Source organism: Oryctolagus cuniculus, chromosome 2 (assembly GCF_964237555.1).
Source record: "Oryctolagus cuniculus chromosome 2, mOryCun1.1, whole genome shotgun sequence".
Lineage (NCBI taxonomy): Eukaryota > Metazoa > Chordata > Mammalia > Lagomorpha > Leporidae > Oryctolagus > Oryctolagus cuniculus.
Window position 1 is genome coordinate 46,939,235 of NC_091433.1, and position 12,364 is coordinate 46,951,598.

At 55.1% G+C, this 12,364-nt stretch overlaps 1 protein-coding gene across 4 annotated transcripts in view; it reads right to left on the reverse strand.

Annotated features, from left to right (window-relative positions):
• The window catches only part of PTK2B (protein tyrosine kinase 2 beta), a 125,904-nt gene extending 118,206 nt beyond the window's left edge, over nt 1-7,698 (reverse strand). The window contains exons 1-2 of one of the 4 annotated variants that reach the window (XM_051831886.2): nt 7,488-7,698; nt 6,191-6,302 (exon numbers count right to left, since the gene is read on the reverse strand). The gene's annotated coding sequence lies outside the window, so the exon portion shown is untranslated. Of the gene's footprint in view, nt 1-6,190; nt 6,418-7,487 lie in introns of those variants that run through there. The other 3 variants (XM_051831897.2, XM_051831890.2, XM_051831880.2) reach the window with 3 other exon arrangements.
• Between the last annotated feature and the right edge of the window lie 4,666 nt (nt 7,699-12,364).

Genomic DNA, 12,364 nt, shown 5'->3' on the forward strand with positions numbered 1-12,364 from the left:
ATGCAGGCTCTTCCACTCAGTGTTCAGCCCTTATCTTACCTCCACCTGTATCTTTTGCTACCCCTGGCCCCACCCCGAATGAGTCACTGAAACCACGCCTTTCCACCTCTCTGCTTCTGTTAACTCTCTTCTTTCATCACAACTACATCCTGTGTTCCTAGGCCCTCTCCCACCTGACCTGTCAGAGCTTCCCCAAGGTCACCTCCTCCAGAAAGCCCTCCCAGAGTCCTCAGCCAGAAGGAGCCTCGGTCCTCTAATCTCTTAGCATTTCATGACTCTTTTATGTCTAGGTCTTGTTTTAGTTATTTATCTGCATATATTACCTTTCCTACCAGAATGTAAATTTGACAGAAAGAGATACAGTCCCACAGATCTGGGGACAATGACTATCCCCTGAGAAGGAAGCTGGTGGAGACAGAGAGAAACATTCGGCTACATTCATGATCAAATCCACATATTTATGATGTCAAAGAGATGTGCTGACATCACATTGCTAGCCAAGTGGAAGAGTCTATAGCACAGCCCAGGGCCCCGAGCCTGGATCCTCCTCCCACATGGGCTGCCCACACTGAGCTGGGGGCGTGGGAGCTGGAGCTTGTGGTGAGCCACTTACAGCTGCCTCTGTGGCCACTGCCGTGCGTCAGGGCCGAGCACCTGGGTCGACAGCAGAGGGGACGTACCGCGGATGCTGCTAAGAGTGGCTGTGACGATGCAAGGGGACTCCCATCTCTGGCGCCTTGCCCGCAGCAGGAACTGGAGGTGGTATGGCCAAGCTGAGGTGAGGCCACAGCAGAACAAAGAGAAGCAGCCGGAGTTGAGGAGGAAGTAGTGGGATGGGGCTAGGTATGCTCATTTAGAAACCAGGAACCTGGGCTGCTCCAGGTGACCCAGGACTATAGCCACATGGTCTAGCAGGAGGGAAAGGACCCTTTGGAGGGTCAAAGCCAAAGTCAGGGCAGAATTCCTGGGAGGCCAGATGAGCCCCAGGGCAACCACCGCGGTGCAGGGGAGTCTCAGAGAAGCACATGGAAGGCTCCCGGGGGGAGGGGGGAGCTTGAAAGGGGCAGACTGTCTTCCTGGTACCCTCAAGATTGCCCGGAGAACTGACCCACTTTAAAAGGAGACCAGCCCATGAGTCAGGACACCGAGTTCTAAATCCTGGGGGAGGTGGGTTGGCTGGAGCGCCCTGTCTTTTGTGAGTGACACTGCCAGATTCCGTGTGGGTGGATTTCAGCACATGAAATGGAAGAGAGAAGCCGAGAGGGGAGCAATGACGGCAGAGGGCGGCCAAGAGAGAAAGCGAAGGCTCCCCGTTCCACGTCCATGGCGACTGGCTGACTGGCCGTGTTGATCTTAGTCCTAATCGCACTGACCGGCTGCCTTATCAGAGCTGCACTCACTGGGGAAAAGGGAGCACGTGAGAGAGACCCGGGAAACCAGAGCAGGGTCCGTTCCTGCAACCCACTGTAGCAAAACAAAAACCTGCACGCCTATCCACCGGCCCCTCGCGGCGAGGGAAAAAGGACATCGGCGTGTGCAGCCTGGAGTCTGCTGTCTTCATCAAGCTGTCATCGTGAGTAATAATTACGCCTTGGGGAACAGCGCGGTGACTCAAAAGCTGCCCCCGCCCCCACTGCCACCCCCTCACATTGCTCAGAGCCCTGCACACAGCTTGAAGGGGGGCCATTTCCTGTGGGAGCGCCCCCGGGGGTCGTTCAGCCCCCAGGGCCTTAGGGGCAGCTGCAGACTGGAGAAGAAGTCAGGAGGCCCAGCCAGCTGCTCCCGAGCTCCACGGATTGGGAGAGAGGTGGGCAGAGTGAGCACTGTTCACCTGACGGCATCTGGGAAGCAGGTACCTGCGAGCAGCCGTCTTCGGGCTTTTGGAAGAATGCTTGAGTCCTAAGAACAAGAACATCGCGCTGCAGACACGGCCAGAGCTCACATCATGGGATGCCTCCATGTGCCCGTTAGCAGGCCGTTTTATGTACAGCTGAGGCTACTGTTAAGTAAGCTAGTGCATAATGCCACCTGGGTGCTCCAACATTAAAATAATCCATACGCATTGGTAAACGTCCATGTTCCCAGTCCCCTAAAAGCTGGCCTCCTCCACTCCTAGCCTTCCATGATCCAACACCCGGGGGTGACCCCGGGCACAGCAGGGGCCTCTCCATCCCGCTCAGGGCAATGGCCACTGTCAGCCATGTCTGATCTGTGCCCAGGCGTTTGTGCCTGCTGACCTGTTGATTATGACTCTGGTCTATAAGATCTCACTCCTTCTGCACCAAATGACCTGCTACCCTCCCCATTTTACAGATGAAAAAGCTAATGCCCAACGATCTGTCTATGGCCACGCAGGGCATCCCAGGGCTGGGGTTGGAACCCAGGCAGACTCCCGGCCTGGAATCTTGACCACCCAACTGTGTGGGTGAGAAAAGCACACTGGTGTTGCAGGGACTGCTGCCAATGTCCATCTCCCATCCTCTGCCCTGCCAAGGCCCACATGCTGTGAGACAGTACTGATCGCCAGGCCAGCAAGACTGCTCTTGTTTTTGTTTTTAAAGAGGTATTTATTTATTTTTCTAAAGTCAGATTTACAGAGAGGGAGAGGAGAGACAGACAGATGTGCTAGTTCACTCCCCAGATGGCTGCAAGAGCCAGCACTGGCCCAGGCAGAAGCCAGGAGCCAGGAGCCAGGAGCTTCCTTCGGGGCTCCCATGTGGGTGGCAGGGGCCCAACCACTTGAGCCATCTTCTGCTGCTTTCCCGGGCATATCAGTAGGGAACTGCATTGGAAGTGGAGCAGCCAGGACTCGAACGGGCATCCACATGGGATGCCAGCATTCGGGGGGAGGCGTTACCCGCTACGCCGCAAGTACTGGCCCCAAGACTGCTCTTTCCCATGCGTCAGGGCCCAAGCACATCCCACCTGTGCACCTCTCCACCAGTCACCCCTGTGCGGCCACCTCAGGTTCCCTCTCACCTGGGCAGCAGGGCCACATGTTCCCAAGACACAAGACTTCTGGACAAGGGACTAACTGGGAGCTGAGAGACCTCTGCCATGGGGAGAGACCCCAGGGGACCTGCTGTCTTTGCAGTATTCAGGGCACACGGAACTAAGGTGTCACCATGAAAAGTCAAGTGCTACCAGGCAGACTCCTCCAGGGGGCCTGTGAACTGAGCCGCAGATGGCAGGTGCAGTGGGAAGGGCTGGGCTGAACAGGTGAGAGGGTGTACCTCTGAGAGATGCCCAGCGCCAGGAAGGCCACACACGTGAGCTTACGCCCTGAGTGCTGCAGAGTGTCAAGTGTGTTGGGTCCGTCCTGGCTAGGCTGAGAGGAGGAACCACGCCTTCTGAGAACCCTGGTGTGTTCCCAAACTGCGCCCACATCAGCACGCACTGCCTGTGGAAAGCTATCTCCCTTGAGACCCTGCAGAAGTGCTCCAGCCACACAGGGACTGCTAGGGTGAGCCGAGGGACACGTGTGTCTTTTTCTGCAGACCTTATCATAACCTTGACCATTCAGCTATGCATGCACAGCTCATTTGAATGTTTTGTCCATGGGGCACCCCTCTGGAGGATTCCTGGCAAAGGCTGCTTTTAGGGACTGGGAACAAAAAGCTTACCCCTGGGGTAAGGGGGTTGGGGAAGACTCAGCCCCTGGCAAGGAGGACCATTTATAACCTACCGGTTCCCACAGAGAGACACACTTTCCATTTCCTGTTTCTCTTAAGAAATTCTTAACTTCCTCCAGGTTCCTCTTGAGGAGGCCCCTAATTTGTTCTTACAAATGCTTCTATTAAAGTCAGCCGACAATTCCGGAGGCCTCTTACTTCATCTACCCCTGAGCACTATTTCTCTAATAAGGAACTCATTACAAAACTGGCAGGAATGACCACCCGATTTTATGGGGCATTGGTGTGGGAAAGGCACAGTGCGGGGTGTTTGATGTGGGTTCTCCTGTAAGTCACTCACTGTTTCCCTTCGGGTAATCCAAAGGGGAACCATTCCCTGGGAGTGCGGCATTGGCTGTCTCCTCCCTTGGAAGTGGGTCAGAGGGGAGGAAAATTGCAAGACCAAAATAACTGGGCTCTCTCTCTCTCTCTCTATATATATATATTATATATAAAACATTTATATTATACATATTATATATGTTATACATTATATATATATATATAATAGCATGGTCAAGCAGTGAAGAAACCTAAAAATGGAATCAGAAGGACTCACACAAGAGAAATATGTCTGGAGTTAGTTCTCAGGGTGCCCAGGCAGTTCCTAGCCTGGACTTCCTAGCATAGCCCCAGCTGCAGCTTTCTCCGAGAGCAGCATTGCCAGATAAACCCAGCACACCGAGTCAACCCTGAACTTCAGATAAATGCTGACTACTGTCTGAGGATAAGTACGTCCCAAGTATTGCATGGGATATACTTGCACTGGAAAAAACACTCAGGGCTTCTGTGAAATTCAAAGGGGACTGCTAAATCTGGCAACCCCAACCTGCAGTGGGAAGCCTGCTGGGAAGCCATGCCTGGCTCCAGGTCCCAAGCCTTGCTCCAACAGGAGTTGCCATGGCAGCCAAGCATGGCTTCCCAGGCCCTCTGGAGCTGTGTGCAGTTACCTCGCCCCTGCACTGTGGGGGCTCAGAACACGCTGAGCTACTTTCAATATCCTGGATGTGTCATGCTGCATCTGGTCTCCCACCGCGTCTATCCCGGGGTCCCCGGCCCCGGGTCTTTGCACTCGCAGGGGTCTGTGCCATTCCCTCCTCTCCTGCTCATTCCCCTGGTTCCTGCAGTTCTTAGACTCACTCCTGCCAGGGAGCCTTTCTGGCCACCGGACCAGCTCCTCCCACCCCATTCCTGCACTGTGTGGGTTGCAACCTGACCCTTCCCCTGGCAGCCCCCACCGCTTACAGGGCTGCCCTGGTGAGCAGGACCCACACTCATCTCCCCACACCTACCCCTAGCTCCTGGCTGCAGGTGGGAACCCAGTAGGGGCTGCTGGAATGAACGAAGACTATCTAGCCAAAGCTGGTCTCCTGAATGTGACTACTTACTTCCGCCCTTCTGTCTTGAGTCACTTTCGCATGGCCCTGCCTTCCTTCCCTCTAACCCCCAGAGTAGCTGAGGAAAGCAGGGGCTTGGATCAGCAACAGCCTAAAGGTTAGCAGAGAGAAGCCCCGACGTGGAGAGCCCCATGGCACCAGCGACCCTGCTCACGGCCCTGTGCGCTGCCCACAGCGCCCACCTGCAGCTAAGGATCTGCATTGGGTTCTTCCCCCACCCCCACCCCGGCTTCTGAGTGCTGCTGCCGGCCAGTAGCACCCCCGGGACCCACCTTCTGCTCCTGTTCCACCCCCTCCAGCCCCTGGAATTGGCCCCGTGGACTTAGCTCCCATGGCGGGTGGGGGGCGCCGGGGCCTGGGTTGGGGGGGCCCATGTCGCAAGGCTGGGAGTTAGGGCAGGTGGCAGGGCCCTTCCGGTCTCAGAACACCGCCCATAAGCTCCAATGCCCCCTCCCTGCCCCCAGCAAAGCTTCGCCCACGAACCGCCTGCAGCGGGAGGAGGTGGCCGAGAACTTAACCCTTGCGCGGCATTCAGAAGGCAGCTTCTCCAAGAACGCGTGTGGCGAATGCGGAAACTTTAGTCCGCACGGCACACACGCACATGCAGCCCTGCGCCTGTGGCCCTCTTCGCAGGGTCCAGCAGAGACTGGGTTCCTGAGATGCCCTGGCAGGGGGAGTTGGGGGTGGGAGAAAGTGACCCCAGGAAGGGGCGCTGACCCGCGAGGGAGCAGCGGCAGGGCCGCTAGGGCGGAGCTCCGGGCAGCAGCCCGAGTTGGATTCTCAGAGCCGACCCTTAGGGCGCGCCGGGCCCCCCACCCCCGCCTCCGCTGTCTGACTAGGTAAAGACGACACAGACAGGCAAACAGGCTTCAGTCGCAAATGAACTCCAAAAATAGCACCCCTCTCCTGCCGGCCACTGAAGGCTAGCGGGCGTCGGACGCGCACTTCCTGGGTGCGTGACTGCCTTTCCAGGAACTCGCAGTCCGGTCCAGGTGCCCAAAGCCCGGAGTTGTCACCGCCCCACTCCACGCCACCCCCCACCCCAGTCCCTGTCCACCCCGTCAAGCCTCCAACAACTTCTGGCCCCCGGCGCTCAGCCCCGAATTGCAACAGTGGACTCACAGGAAGCGAGACGCGGGCTTCAGCGACGGCTCCAGGTGCGTCGGGGGCTGCGGCAGGTCCAGGTGCGTCGGGGGCAGCGGCAGGTAGGGTGCGCGGCGGCCCGCGGCCGTGGCTGAGTGAGAGGGCTGACAGGTTGGTGTTTTCCCACTCCTGCTCCCGGCTGTTAACCACACCCCTCCTGCTCTCCTCCCCACTTCCTTAAAGGGTGGGGTATGTTGTCTGTGTGCCTGCGCCAGCCTCTTACCATAAACTCTGAAATAGACGCTGCCACCAATTCCCAGAGCTGCCCGGCCCACCTCTAACACCCCCCACCAGTGCCCAGCGGGATCCGGGGATGTTCCCCGCCCGTTGTGAGAGGCCCCACCCTGCACTCCCTCCCACTCCACCTGCAGCCTTTTGGAGGCCTCGCTTTAGATTGGGAGACACTACTTGTCCCATGCTGTCAGCACCTGTGCCCAGGTCGCTCCACATCCTAAAGCAACCCCAGCTCCCTTTCTAGGCATGGGAGGTGGGATGAATGGGGAGCGGGGGGTGGGGCCAGAGGGTTGGACAAGGAACAGTCCCGGAGCAGTGATGGGGCACATGAGAGGCCAGCCCTGCTGGGGGCATGTACACATCAACTCACTTTGCTGCCCAGAGAGAGGCTGGCCGCTTCTCTCAGGCTGTAGGGCAGTGAGATTGGAGGCGGGGCCTCGTGGTACCTGGCAGCACTTCTGCCCTATCACAGAAAGATCCCAGACTCTCCTCTGCAGGAGGAGGCGACCTGGACTCCGTGGAAAGTCAGAGAGCTGGGATGGACTCAGTGCTGCCCAGCCTCCCGGTTCCTCTGCAGAGCCCCTGCCCCAGACTTCTCTATTCTGCATCAGTGGAGGATTGGAATCTGACTTGGGAACCAGTGCAGCAACACAGTTCTAGAGGATGTTATTGGCAATGCAGGCTCTGGGAATGGCGCCCCCTGGAGTTGTGCAACATTATGTTACTCAGCCACACGTGACAGCCAGGCATGAGGGACTGTTTTGATAATACTGCCTCACCTCCCTCCATCCCAAACGCAGATCAGCTGTCCCAGGAGGACAGCAGGGAAGACCAGCACTTGGTCTAAGTGCCAAGGAAGCACACACTTTACATGACTGTACTGAATTCCAGAGACTTGGATTATTTAAGAAAGCCTGAAGTCAATGTTTCTCAATGTATAATCAGTGGACTCCTTGTAGCTGTTACCTGGGTGCCTCTCTGGGTCTACTGAAAATCAGGACCTCTGAAGCCGAGGCCCACCTGCCCCACCCTGGCCACTCACGGTTTATCCGCTCTGACAGCTGGAGCCCCTCCTGGTTCATCCCGCCCACTGATTGCTGTTTGGGATCTTGGAGATAATGTTGGTGGCTTCACAGCGGCCGGAAGATGACCAAGTGGGGCACTCTGGCTATGACTTGGAGACACAAGGCAAGTGGCAGGGGTAAACTGATGTTGACAAGGAAGGTTCATGAGGACATGGGGTGGGTAAGTCACAAAAAGGGAATTGTGAGGTGGCTGCATGTGTTGGGTGGCTCATCCCTACTCCTGCACATGGGAATGATGGAGGGAAGTTGGAGGGGTATGAGGTTAGATACCTAAGTGAGCTGTGGAGGGTCTGGACCAGGGCGGTGGCACTGGGAACTCAGCAAAACCAACAGATTGGTTTAAGACAGGTGAGTTTGTGTATGCTGCCCCCATGTGGTCACATTTATGAACTACAACTTCATCTCTGCAAGGCCGGGTTTCTGAGCTCCAGCTGTTGGAGGTTGTTGAATTCAACGTTTCTTTTGAAGCCTGAGGACCTAGCTCCTAGAATCACAGCACCACAGGGGTTGTGTCGCTCTTGCTATGTTTTTTTTAATAAAATGGGCCTTAAGAAACTCTCTGAGGTGGCCAGCTCCACCTCCAGGTTTCCTTACATTGTGTCCATGAGCAGCAAAGGAGACCAGGTCATACAATGCAGCCTGTTAGCTGCCTTTTCAAACACCAATCCGAAATGCCCTCAGGGACCCTGGAGTTCTATGGAGACGCCCTGAGAGATGCTGCCCATGACTGCTCGTGGGTTGTGGCAAGGACCAGCCCCAGGAAAAGCACTTCCTGTTTGTCCACTCTCACTGTGTCGCAGGCTGGCAGCAGGCTGCGCTGGGAGGCTTGGGTCACCAGGAGGAGGAACCGGAAGGAAAGAAGACTTTGAGCACATGTCCTCTCTGCCTGTTTAACCTTCCCACTCGGCTGTCCGACCCAGCCCAGACCCGGGGCCAGGACCCTGCACCACCACGCGGCTCCCCAGCCGCCCTCCATGGTCTTCCATGAGTGGCAACAACAGAGCTCAGGCACCAGGAGTCACCTTCCACCCTCCTGCTGCCTCAGCCTCACCCCAGAGCCACGCCACCTCCACGTGCTGGGAACCCTCCCAAGCGCCAGCCTAGTCATCGCTTTCTTTCCAGACCACTGCCCTCATCCTGCTCACCTGTGCAAAGGGCCTCCTTAACCTGTCCCCTCCTGCACCCTGGAAGGAGTGGGGATTGAAGCTCGTCAAAGTGGCCTGAACCACTTTGGGGCTACACTTCGAGGGTGGCATCTGAAACCACGGGAATGGGTGAGATTGTCCAGGGCAAGAGAAAGAGGTAGCAGAGGCCTTGAGGCCGGGCTCCTGCCGAGAGCGAAGCGAGGCACAAGGAAAAGTCAAAAAGGTGGAGGCTGATGAAGACTGGAAGTGGAGGCATGGCGGCAGCATGTGGGCCACTCTCCTGGAAAAGTTGGCTGTCAAGGGGAAGTGAGAGAGCATGGCCAGCGGGAGGGGGCTGCGGTGGAAAGGGGGCTGTCGGGTCATTGGCCAGCAGGGCAGGATTCAGTGTGCAAGGGAAGGGTCCAGGCTGGAAGGGAGAGGTCGTGATCTGGGGCAAGGGCATCCATGTCTTTGTCCATGACACACTGCTTGGGTTTTGGTCACTCACAGCCAACAAGAGAATAGGTGCAGGACAGTAAGATTTGAGAGTGATATACAGACCACATCCACAGTACTTGTCTTGCTGTGGTTATTGTGATGAATCTCTTAGTGTGCTTGATTTATAAGTATTTAGGAGAAAGCATAGCATCTGTAGGATGTGGCGACATCCGTGTCTTCATGCACCCACTGTGGGTCTTGGGAAGTATCTCATCTACAAGAGTAGAATCAGCACTCTTCACTCTATCTCTTTCCCAGGGCATTGGGAAGCCCGAATTCGGTGTGAAAATGCTGTGCTTATTATTAGAGTAGTGATAGGAGTTAGGCAGGGTAGCCCTGCTGAGGAGAGATTGTATACCTACCTGCCAGGTACATACCAGTCCTCAAGTGGCTGCTCTGTGCTAAGGGCTTTCGTCTATCCAGTTAACCTTCACAACAATCACCAAGGTAGACAGTAGCATTCCTACTTTGTGCAAAGGAAAAGGGAGTTTAAGGAAGGTAAATAACTTATCCATGGCCACTGAGGCAGTAAAAAGCAGGGCTGGAGCCAGTGCTGTGGCGTAGCAGGTAAAGCGGCCACCTGCAGTGCCGGCATCCCTTATAGGCACCAGTTCAAGTCCTGTCTGCTCCACTTAGGATACAGCTCTCTGCTGCGGCCTGGGAAAGCAGTGGAAGATGGCCCAAGTTCTTGGTCCCCTGTGCCCATGTGGGAGACCCAGAAGAAGCTCAGGGCTCCTGGATTCAGATCAACCCAGCTCTGGCTGTTGCGGCCATTTGGGGTATGAACCACAGAATGGAAGACCTCTCTCTCTCTCTCTCTCTCTCCCCCCCCCCTCTCTCTCTCCCTCTCTCTCTCTCACTCTCTCTCTCTCCCTCGCTCTCTCTCTCCCTCTCCCTCTCTGCCTCTGTCTTTCATATACATAAATCCTTACAAAAAAAAGCAATGTTGACTCAAAGCCTAACAGGGGCATTTGGTGCGGTAGCGAAGATGTTGCTAGGGATGCTCACAACTCGTATTGCTGTGCTTGTGTTTGAGTCCAGCTCTACTCCCAGGTTCAGCTCCCTGCAGTGTGTGTGCCCTGAGAGACAGCAGGTGCTGACTTCAGTACCTGGCTGGGTGCCTCACCCATGTGGGAGAACCAGATTGAGTTGCTGGCTTTGGCCCAGCCCAGGACCAGCTGCTGGGGGCACGTGGGGAGTGAACCAGTAGATGGGAGGTACCTCTGTGTGTGCACACGTGTATGTGTATGTGTGTGCGCATGTGTATGTATGTGTCTGCCTTTCAAATATATAACAGTAAACGAAACTCAGAAATAACATTGTTGGCAGGTCTGTGCCACATTGTAACAAGGATGTCTCCATCCTGGATGATGGAATTAAATCACATAAATATTTCAGAATAAATTTCATTTTTTAAAAAAATTTATTTATGGGGACGGCACTGTGGTGCAGCAGGTTAACGCCCTGGCCTAAAGTGCCAGCATCCCATATGGGCGCCTGTTTGAGATCTGGCTGCTCCTCTTCTGATCCAGCTCTCTGCTATGGCCTGGGATAGCAGTAGAAGATGGCCCAAGTCCTTGGGCCCTGCACCCACATGGGAGACTTGGAAGAAGCTCCTGGCTCCTGGCTTCGATTGGCACAGCTCCAGCCAATGCAGCCATCTAGGGAATGAACCAGTGGATGGAAGGCCTCTCTCTGTCTCTACCTCTCTCTATAACTCTTTCAAATAAATAAAATAAATCTTTTTTAAGAAATGTATTTATTTATTTGAAAGTCAGAGTTTTACACACACACACACAAACACACACACACACACACACACACACACAGAGAGAGATTTTCCATCCGCTGGTTCACTCTCCAATTGGCTGCAATGGCCAGAGCTGCATCAATCTGAAGCCAGGAGCCAGGAGCTTCTTCCGGGTCTCCCATGCGGAAGGTCCATGCAGGGGCCCAAGGACTTGGGCCATCTTCTACTGCTTTCCCAGGCCATAGCAGAGAGCTGGATTGTAAGTGGAGCAGCCGAGTCTCAAACCAGCAGCCATATGGGATGCTGGCACTGCAGGCGGTGGCTTTACCCGCTACACCACAACACCGGCCCCAGAATAAATTTCATTTTAAGAGAAAAGTATGGTTCTAAGTTTGAACAAAAAAATAGATAAAAGAAAACCTGTGGGCACCAGGACTGAATTCCTCAGGCCCCCGCCATCTCTCAATGGCTCTAAGTTAACCACTAAGCTCACTACGTGGGCCACGGTGGGGCTCAAAATAGAGAGCTTGAAACCATGCCCTGAGCTTGAAAAGGAAGGACCCTTTATCCCACCCATGAAAGTGCTACTGGTTGTCCCCAGTGTCCAATTTCCTTTTCTTCCCATAATAACAGAACCCCTGTTATCACAGGTGGCTAGCACTGTGGGGTACCAGCATTCCATTCCATTCTTTTTTTTTTTTTTTTTTTTTTTTACAGATAGAGTTAGACAGTGTGAGAGAAAGACAGAGAGAAACGTCTTTCCTCCCTTGGTTCACCCCACAAATGGCCGCTATGGCTGGCACACAGTGCCAATCTGAAGCCAGGAGCCAGGAACTTCTTCCAGGTCTCTCACATGGGTGCAGGGGCTCAAACACTTAGGCCATCCTCCACTGCCCTCCTGGGCCACAGCAGAGAGCTGGCCTGGAAGAAGAGCAACCGGGACTAGAACCCAGCACCCATATGGGATGCCAGTGCCACAGGTGGAGGATTAACCAAGTGAACCATGGCGCCGGCCCCAAGCATCCCATTCTTGAGTATCAGTTCCACTTTTGGCTGCTCCAGTTCTGATCCAACTCCTTGCTAATGTGCCTGGGAGAGCAGCAGCGGATGGCCCAACTGCTCTCTCCATGTGGGAGATCAGGATAGAGCTCAAGGCTCCAGGCTGTTGTAGCTAGTTAGGGAGTAGCTGAAATCTCTCTCTCTCTCTCCTCTCTCCTTCTCTCCCTCCTCCTCTTCTCTTGTCTTTCAAACAAATGCAGTAAATCTTAATTAATAACTTAATTCATCGCAGGCTGCCCCAGATAAAGGCTACATTCCTGCAGAGGCCCCTGCAGGGATGGCTGTGTGAGTTGAGAGCCCTGAGTCAGGCCCTCCAAGGGAGCGGCCCCGCCCCCAGCAGTGTCTTCTCGTCCACCTGAGGTTGGAGCCTGGTGCAGCCACCTTGGTCTGCGAGGCTGAGAAC